This window comes from Phocoena phocoena, chromosome 4, assembly GCF_963924675.1.
Source record: "Phocoena phocoena chromosome 4, mPhoPho1.1, whole genome shotgun sequence".
NCBI classification, from domain to species: domain Eukaryota; kingdom Metazoa; phylum Chordata; class Mammalia; order Artiodactyla; family Phocoenidae; genus Phocoena; species Phocoena phocoena.
This window is the reverse complement of record NC_089222.1, coordinates 88,034,793-88,044,876: the sequence shown is the minus strand read 5'-3', so window position 1 is coordinate 88,044,876 and position 10,084 is coordinate 88,034,793. Positions and strand designations below refer to the sequence as shown.

General features: G+C 42.9%; 1 pseudogene; it reads left to right on the top strand.

Annotated features, from left to right (window-relative positions):
* Positions 1–4,812: 4,812 nt before the first annotated feature.
* Positions 4,813–5,775, top strand: LOC136122805 (RNA-binding protein with serine-rich domain 1-like; annotated as a pseudogene).
* Positions 5,776–10,084: the final 4,309 nt, after the last annotated feature.

Sequence of the window (10,084 nt, the reverse complement as noted above, 5' to 3'; positions counted from 1 at the left end):
CAGGCACTTTCCTATGTTGCCGAAGGGAATGCAAAATGGTACAACCACTGTGGAAAGGAACTGACAATATCAAACAAAACTACATATTAGTCTATCCTTTGACTTAGCAATTCCTCTTCAGGAATTTGCCCTGAAGCTCCCTTCCAACAATATCAAACTGTATATGCACAAGATTCTTCTTGGCAGCATTATTTGTAATTCCCAAGTACTAAAAACTAAAGTCCAAACATGGGAAATTGATTGAATAAACTATACTAAATACACAAAATGGAAACTGTACAGCAGTAAAAACAAGAATGAAGAAAATCTCTATTGACTTATATGGAGTGATTTCCGGGAGACAGTGTTAAGGGAAAAAAGCAAAGTGCAAAGAGTATATAATATGCTACCTTTGTGTAAGAAAGAGGGAAAGATAAGGAAAAAATTATATTTATATAAATATAATTTATATAATATGATATCCATCTGTCCCTATTGGTGGTGGTAATTTCAATCGTGTGTGTGTGTGTGTGTGTGTGTTGTATGTATATATACATACCTATTTTTCCCAGATCTGTCTTTTGGATGGACCAAGAAGCAAAGATATTCCAGTAACAATAAGCATGACTGGCACTAGCATCTTGCTCACTAATATAATTTCATGCTGAAAGGAATCAGAACTTTGCAGAGAAATGTCTGATGTTGGAATATCTTGTTATGTCAGAAAATAAGAACATATTCCAAAAAATGCTGGGGGTATGTCAGAAGGATGCAGGAATCAGCTTGAAGTCTCCTACTGGCTAAATCTAGGGCAGTTTAAGCACTAATATAATGAAGTATACTAATGAGTTAGAAGCCATTGAAAAAAAGTAAGAATTCATAAATCTGTACCGGTAATAGATGACAGATACATAGGGAGAGAGAGAGAGACATTGAGAGAGAGAAAGAGAGAGAAGGGAGGAAGGAAGGGAGGGAGGGAGGGAGGGAGGGAGGAAAAAGAGAGGGCTCTTGCGTACAGTAGGATGTTGGGAGCTGACTGGTAAATACAGAAGTGCTGGAGTTGGAAAGTCATCATTCTGTAATCATTATAGTAAAGACTGAATCAGGCTAGATTCATCAACAAATACTAAAAAAGGAGGAAACTTTGATGACAATCAGGATATTTGCATGGTCTCTAATGGTCTCCCTGAAGTATGCTTATTAGTTACAAGGGAGTAAAAAGCAGCAGTAATTATATAGTGGAGAAATTAGACAACTCGACCAAGTGGTCAAAATTAACATCTGTGAGGGACAAATGGACAGCCTGCTCCGTCAGATGTGATACCCTCGGAAGGACACAATATTCCCTTTGCAGTATTAAGGCAGAGAATGAATAAACTGAATCCAGTCACAAAGCAACATCAAATAGACAAAATAAGGAATGTCTAAAGGCAAAAAAAAAAAATCTTCCAGATTAAAGAAAGCTAAAAAGACATGGCAGTTAATTGCACTATCTTGCTCTAGACTGGATCCTTTACTGGAGGGGGATTAAAGCTACAAAGGAAATCTGGCAAATCAGATATGACAAATCTGGCAAATCAGATCTGACATTTGTCAGATGGGCTGACAAAACTAGAATAGGGGCAGAAGACTAGATAAAGAAGTATCGATAACTCTGCTGTGGTTAAGTAAGAGAATATTCCTATTCGTAGGAATTGCACACTGAAGTATTTAAGGTAAATGGCCATGATGTATACATAACTTACTCCTAGTGGGTATGTGCACATGTATATGTAATACATGTACACACATAGATACATGCATGCATGTGTACGTATACATGCAGAGAGTGAGAAAAGCAGATGATAAAAATGTTAATAATAGATGAATCTAGGTAAAGGCAATATGTGGAGATTTTTTTTACTCTTTTTTTTCTTTTGCGGTACGCGGGTCTCTCACTGTTGTGGCCTCTCTCGTTGCGGAGCACAGGCTCTGGACGCACAGGCTCAGTGGCCATGGCTCACGGGCCCAGCCGCTCCGCGGCATGTGGGATCCTCCCAGACCGGGGCACAAACCTGTGTCCCCTGCACTGGCAGGCGGACTCTCAACCACTGCGCCACCAGGGAAGCCCTTTACTCTTTTTCTTTTTGCAAACTTTTTCAAAGTTTGAAATTATTTCCAAATAGAAAGTTTAAGGGAAAAAAAGTACTTAAGTAAGACCCTAGTAAATATTGCTTAATTGACTCAAAACCAGCCTATTTTCTTAAACATTGCAGCCCTTAGTATGACAAGGTGCAAAGATCTATTTATTTGGAAGAGTTTTCTTTCTCTGTCCCTGAGTGTTATTTAATCTCAAAGTTCAGGCGAAAATAAATGAGGATTAATCCTGCAAGTTCACTGTTTTCGTTTCATTTCTGAGTCTCAATTATTCTGCCTTAGGTACTGGCTGGGATCCATCAAAACTTCAATCAATTTTTCTTTCTTAAGGAAATGAAGAGAGCCCTTAGATTTCCCCAAAACTCCAGGGCAAACTTTTCCTCTCAGCATTAAACTATTTTATATCGAAAGAGACTAAGCTGTCTCTCCAGAATTCACCCAAGAAAGAAACTGCAGCTCCTACTCAAACCATTCGGCAGTGTTTTCTGTTGACACATTAGTAGAAATTGTGGAAACAGTTCACATTTAACGCAGTCCCTGGGGCAAGATCCCGCACACAGGGCAGTGGTGGATGCAAGCTCCGGGTCAGCCTTCCTACTGGGGACTCCCCAGGAAGAGTGGGGGGCAGAAGACTCAGCAATCACTTCCCCTTCTTCTCCTAGAGAACTTTATTCAACTCTCCAAATTTTTAGTAAACAGCTTGAGCAATGTGTATTTATTCAATAAATACTTAATCTGAAGATATTCTATATTACTGAGACCAAACTTTTTAGTCTGTTATGTTGCTTTGGTGTAATGGTCAAATCAAAACTTGCAGTTAAGGAAATGCAGGCTATGAACTCCTCTGTTGACTGGAATGCCCTCAACCACAAGTCTGTTCTCTGAGTCTGTTTCTGTTTCATAAATAAGTTCATCTGTATCATATTTTAGATTCCATATATAAGTGATATCAAGTGGTATTTGTAATTCTCTTTCTGACTTACTTCACTTAGTGTAATAATCTCTAGGTCCATCCATGTTGCTGCAAATGGCATTATTTCACTCATTTTTATGGCTGAGTAGTATTCCACTGTATATGTGTACCACATCTTCTTTATCCATTCATCTGTCAGTGGCATTTAGTCTGCTTCCATGTCTTGGCTATTGTAAATAGTGCTGCAGTGAACACTGAGGTGCATGTATCTTTTCAAATTGTGTTTTTTTCCAGATATATGCCCAGGAGTGGGATTGCTGGATCATATGGCAACTCTATTTTTAGTTTTTTGAGGAATCTCCATACTGTTTTCCATAGTGGCTGCACCAACTTACATTCCCCCCAATAGTGTAGGAGGGTTCCCTTTCCTCCACACCCTCTCTAGCATTAGTTATTTGTAGACTTTTTTTTTGATGACCATTTTGACCAGTGTGGGGTGGTACCTCACTGTAGTTTTGATTTGCATTTCCCTAGTAATTAGCAATGTTGAGCATCTTTTCATGTGCCTATTGGTCATCTGTATGTCTTTTTTTGGATGAATGTCTTCTTAGGTCTTCTGCCCACCTTTTGATTGGGTTGGGTTTTTTTGTTATTGAGTTGTATGAGCTGTCTGTATATACAACAAAATTTAAATGAATTTGTGAGAAAAAAAAAATGCGACTTGAAAGAAATGCCAGGATAAGTGCTTGCCATATGGGGCTCTGGGCACTGTGAATTTACCCTTCTCCAGGGTTAGGGCATCTCAGGTGGAGATTTGGGGAGTTCTGCCCTAGGACCACACACACACCAGTCCTACCACCGTGGAGGTGTTGGAGGCACCAAAGTGACTCCCATCTTGGCCATTCACGCTCCCCATGCTGAGAACTCCACTAAGTGTTTTCTGAGACTAGCTTCCTGAGGTCGGAGCATCTCATCCTGGGTGCTGAACGTGGGGAGGGGGGTAGAGAAAATTTTGAGCTGTCCCAGAGGCTACAGTGTATAATCAATATAAAGGCTTTATTAGAAAACTACTCCTGAAACCAAACTCAAGTTTTTGCTGGTAGCAGCAGATTTTAGAATATCAGTTCCATATTTATAGAAAAGATGCTCCCGTAATCCCAGGCCCATCAAAAGAAGTCAAAGATTTGAGTAAATCAGTGTAATAAAGAGGAGAGGAAGGAATGGCTTCAGTGTGTAAAGGTACGGTTTTACAGCTGGTGGAGGGAAAAAACAGAAAATGGCTGGAAAGACCGTAAAGCTACGTAGTTCAGTCTTCCATCGAAGCTTCCAGCACCTTACTGTCTTATTGTTACCAAACTCAGCTTGGATGCTTCCAGTCATAGGGACTCATTTCCTCCCTACTTCATTTTTATGCCTAACTTGGACTTCTAGAACATTCTTCCTTATACTGGGCTGAAACAGAAGGACGTGTGGGATAAACTTTACTTTCTCTACTTTTGCTACTAAAAGGAAGCAGGAGCTGTGGGCAGAGTTTAGGAAGGGTGCAGCAAGACATGTGGCTGAGGTGGGGACTTAGCTGCAGAGACTTAAGCAGATCAGAACTCTTTGAAACCAAATCCTCGACAGTCCAAGAAACATACTAAGCGTTTTGACTGTAACCTAACATTGAGAGAGCGGATAAGGGAAAAACACTAACGATTCATTATTTTTATTTACTTTGAAATTTACTTCCTTTGTTTTTTAAAAAAGAATCAGGAGCGGGAGGAAGTTGCGGCGGCGGGAAGATGGCTCCTTCTCCTACCAAACGCAAAGACCGCTCTGATTAGAAGTCCAAGGATCGCTCTAAAGATAAGGGGGCCACCAAGGAGTCAAGCAAGAAGGATCGTGGCAGGGATAAAACTCGAAAGAGACGCAGCGCTTCCAGTGGTAGCAGCAGCACGAGGTCTCGGTCCAGCTCTACCTCCAGCTCAGGCTCCAGCACCAGCACGGGCTCCAGCAGCGGCTCCAGCTCATCTTCAGCATCCAGCCGCTCATGAAGTTCCAGCACATCCCGCAGCTCCAGCTCCAGCAGCTCCTCTGGCTCTCCGAGTCCTTCTGGGCGCAGGCATGACAACAGGTGGCGTTCCTGCTCCAAATCCAAACCTCCCAAAAGAGATGAAAAGGAAAGGAAAAGGCGGAGCCCTTCCCCTAAACCCACCAAAGTGCACATTGGAAGGCTCACCAGGTATGTGACCAAGGATCATATCATGGAGATACTCTCCACCTATGGGAAAATTAAAATGATTGACATGCCTGTAGAAAGGATGCACCCACATCTGTCTAAATGCTATGCATATGTGGAGTTTGAGAATCCAGATGAGGCTGAGAAGGCGCTGAAGCACATGGACGGAGGACAGATCGATGGCCAGGAGATCACTGCCCCTGCTGTGCTGGCCACCTGGCCTCTGCCACCCGCCAGGTGATTCAGCCCTCCCAGGAGAATGCTGCCACCGCCTCCAAACGCAAAGACCACTCTGATGAGAAGTCCAAGGATCGCTCTAAAGATAAGGGGGCGCAGGTCACCCCCACGGATGAGGAGAAGGTCACGTTCCCCTCGGCGCAGGTCCCCTGTGCACCAGCGATCCCGCTCCCCTGGCCGCCGCCGCCACAGGAGCCCCTCCAGCTCCAACTCCTCCCGATAAGCAGGGCCACCGAAGCTCTGCCCTGTGACTTTTATCCCATCCAACTCACTTTTGTCACTTTTCTAGCAGATGGAGGATCGGTAGGAAAGAAATCCCTCACTCAGAGGCAGGCTTCGAAGGTGAAGGCAGTAATTGCTACATTTCCTCTGGTGGCAGAGTTCCGGCTGCAGGAGTGTTGTTGGTTTGGGGCCGTGCTTATAATGGTGCCCTCCAGTTTTCTGGCTAGAAAGCTTCCGCATTTCTAGTTCCTGAGAGTCAGTTTAGTGGCAGAGCCAGCAGGGATGAGCAGGGGCCTCCAGGCGGTGGTACAGCCCCAGCCTGGGAGCATGTTTTCCCATTCCACAGATGACGTGGGGCCCATCTGGTGGGCTGGTCGTGCCCTAACCTGTTGGCCTCGGGGTCCCACAGGAAACGGTGTGCTTTTACGCAGCTGCCATTCCTGCTAGCCTGGCCCTGCTCCCCCGCTCGAGTCCTCTTCTGACCTCTAGGGCCAAATACCCAAAATGGTTCTTTTCACGTGTATTCATGTGCGTACACACACACACAGACAAACCCACGTCTCCCTTTCTCTCTGAAACTGGTTAAGTTGAGAGCCAGCTCTGTCGGGTCATCACAGAACCCCCCCGTTGTGTTGGTATTCATGGTGGTCGTGCAGGTTACTTTGGCAACGTGTACATTGCTTTTTTGGCTTTTATTGTACAATCAGGACTATACCTTTTCTGTTTTGAGTTTTGTAACTTTGTAGCATTTTAGATAATATTGTGTTTGTACTTTGTTGTGTAGAGAAAAGAATTGTGTTGAATAAACCTAGGATTAGAGTGCAAAAAAAAAGAATTATTTGTGTTGGTGGAAGTTGTTTCCGCAAACTTGTAATTTTAATAATAAAGTTGGGAAAGAATGACAATATCTGCTCTCAATTAACGTGCTAATTACTGCTTGGGTGATGTGGCAACATGGTATTTCCAACTGGTTTCAGCAACCCAAAATGCAGAATCAGGTCATTATTTGCTAAATGAATAACAAATGTACAGAGGTCATTCTAATTGTGGTGGAAGGTCAAGTAATTATGAAGATATATGCTAGTACATACAGTTCTCCTGACAGCTGATATCACTCTCATAATTCCAAGAACCTTGGGGTGGGGTAAGTAAAGAGAGCAGTTCTGTGTTCTTGCCGGTTAAATGGAAATATTTTTCTCTGATTGCTTAAACTTATACACAACATGGATAAGAACTGTCATTCTACCTATTCTTTTTTTTTTTTTTTTTTAAGAGAAATTGATTGACATTTCAAGGTCTTGATCTAAAGCATGTGGGACATAAAAATCCCTCGGGGAGCTTTTTTTTAAAAGACAGAAGAAAGATGCCACCCCCGGGGGATCTGATTCAGTAGGGTTGGAGTGTGACCCAGGAGTCTGTATTTACATAAGCTCCCAGCTGTTCCTATTGGTGATGGTGATGTGGAAACTTTTTTTTTAGGGTAAAGGAAGGGAAACGTACTTACTGTGTGTGTGAAGTGTGCCTTTACTACCAGAAGGTGGCTCCATAACATATTAAATCAGGCACTTTGCAGCTGACTAGCTGGAAAAATAAAGGCCTGGAGCTTCTCTCAGTTACCTTTTTTTGGTGAAAGGGGTGGGTGGGAAGGGGGAATAGAAGAGGGTGCAGGAATATGGTGTGCTAGAAGGAATAAATGTACATTAAACTAATTTTACAATCATCACTTGTTATTAGCTTCTCTCAAAAGTTTTATAGCAACACTATGTTGTTAAAGGAAATCTTTAAATATACCAGAAACACTTGATGTCTAATAGCTATAAAAGGCAGAGAAGCTCCGAGGATCTTCCTGATCACCAAGCTTTCACATCTGCAGGAACAATCTTAGGGCTATTACTGCTACATTCACTCTTGTTTCATGACAGAATCCCAGTTGTGGGCCACAAATACTGGGTGGGCATGAGGTGATGCCACATATGGCGACTTCCTGTTTAAGCTGCTGCTGCTTTCTTTTTCTTTTTCTTTTTTTTTTTTTTTTTTTTTTGTGGTACGCGGCCATTTTACTGTTGTGGCCTCTCCCGTTGGGGAGCACAGGCTCTGCACGCACAGGCTCAGTGGCCATGGCTCACGGGTAGCATGTGGGATCCTCCCGGACTGGGGCACGAACCCGCGTCCCCTGCATCGGCAGGCGGACTCTCAACCACTGCGCCACCAGGGAAGCCCTGCTGCTGTTTTCTTACTCAGGTTCTTAAAGACACTCACCTGGGTATGATCAGGGTCTGGGTCACAACCATGTGGTCCCTGGCTCTAGCCCTAATCCATAAAATAACTGACCCCCAGCTCCTGACTCATTCCTGGTGTCAGAAATGTCTGAGGTATATCATATGTGTTCACAAGGCATTATGCTTGGTGACCTCCCTTTCCATGGAGGCTCCTGAATAGTCCGAGCTGCTCCAGTGATGTCACTCTTCCTCAGGGTAGTTGTTGCTGCTATCATCCTGTTTCCCAGCACCACCCATATTGGTGACATTTCCTCATCCTACTCTGATCCTTTATCACATAGTTTGGGGGGCTTGAATTGGGGAAAGGAGGTTGGGAATGAGTAGAGATAAACTCTGCTCTCATGAGGCACAAAACAAAGCAGGCTTACACTCCCACCTCATCTTTCATTTATCTGGCTCCTCATTTCAGTTCCTCACCCTCCCCACACCCTCCAGCCAGGAAAAAAATTGTGAATGGGACATCGCTATGGAAATCAAAACATCGTACAAACTCTCTCATCTTCAGGCAATGTCCCTGGAACAAACACGTGTCTGGTTCTAATGCTATTCAAGGTCTATTCCTTTCCCATCTAGCACACAGATTGGGAGGGAAGTCAGCACAGGGTCCTAGGTGTGGAGCCAGAGACAGCCCAGCCACAGTCTCATTAAGTCAGTGCATTTCCTCTGAAGCTTTGAGGGTGCCTTCAGTCAAGCGAAATCCAGGCCATCTTGCCCTGCCAACCAGACATGTCCAGATGGAAAGCTGTTTAGGGACTTTCTCTGGGACCATCAGTACTCATTTATGAAATGATTCCGAAGAAAATGAATGATCTTAAAAATTTCCAGAATATAATGTAGCCTCCAAGAAAGGGTAAAGCAGTCACCTCTTCAGGAATTCAATAGGGTCCTTGATCAAGTAATGGAGAAAAACATTTCCAGAAAGGAAAACAAAATTTGTAGATGTACTCATAGAAACAGGTTTGGTTGCATATAATAAAAATGGATGAACAATTTGGTGAGACTTTCAAGTGATGAAAATAATTCCAGAGACAGTCAGGCTGTCCACTCGGGCCCTAGAGTCATAGATCCTTGGAGATAAGAAGTGGGAACGAAGAGGCAAGCACCATAGCTTAGAAGGCTATGCATTGAGTCTCTGTGTGCCAGAGCTTCTGCATGCTTTCTCACTTTTTTCCTGCTTAGATAACCGATTTCAATGATCTACCTGAAATTGTTGTATTTCTCCAACAATTCTTCATTATGCCGGAGTTGTCTTCCTAAAATACAATGTCAATCATTTTACTCCCCTTCTCAAAAATCTGCAATGGCCCCTTTTATCCATAGGGAAAAAAATGTCCAAACTCTTTAATGTACTTTGGTCATAAACATCCTTTACCAGGTTTACAAAAATAATGGGTAACATATAATGAGAAGCCACTGGCACAATGATCAAGAGACTGGAGTCACAGCTCTGCCACTAACTAGCTATGGGCAGAGTTATGTAGCCTCTAAGCTTCAGTGTCCTTTGTAAAATGGGGATAGGAATAGTAGCTAACTCACTGGGCTCTTGTGATGGTTCAGTGAGAGTAAATGAGTGGTATTTCCCACATATCCCACGTGCTGCCACTCTTGTGTGTTTTCTGCTTCTCACATCTCGCATTCATTGTCATAGCTTTGCTTACATTTTCTCAGCTACACAATCTCTTTCCCATGCCAAAACCCTCCACCCACCTTCCACTTGCAGAAACTTTTCTCAGAATTCCGGACCTGGCTTGAATGTCACCTCCTCTAATAATGCATCCTGTGGCCCTTCCCCCATCAAATATATACTTCTTTATTGTCCTCCACATGTACCTCTATTATCCCTTCATTCAGCCTCATGTTACATTTTGTAATTCACATATTTGATTCTCTTTTCTCCTGGATTATATATCATCTGGGGTTCATCAGTTACCAACTTTTATTTAACTTTTCTTCCATTCCTAGCACCTATCAAAATGATTTGTACATGATAAGCACTCCCTTGGTGGTAATTGCTAATTAAAATTGACTTGTTTTAAAATTTCAGTCCTTCTATTAATTTAGTTTCCTCTCTGATAAATTTCATAAGACAGTATGTAA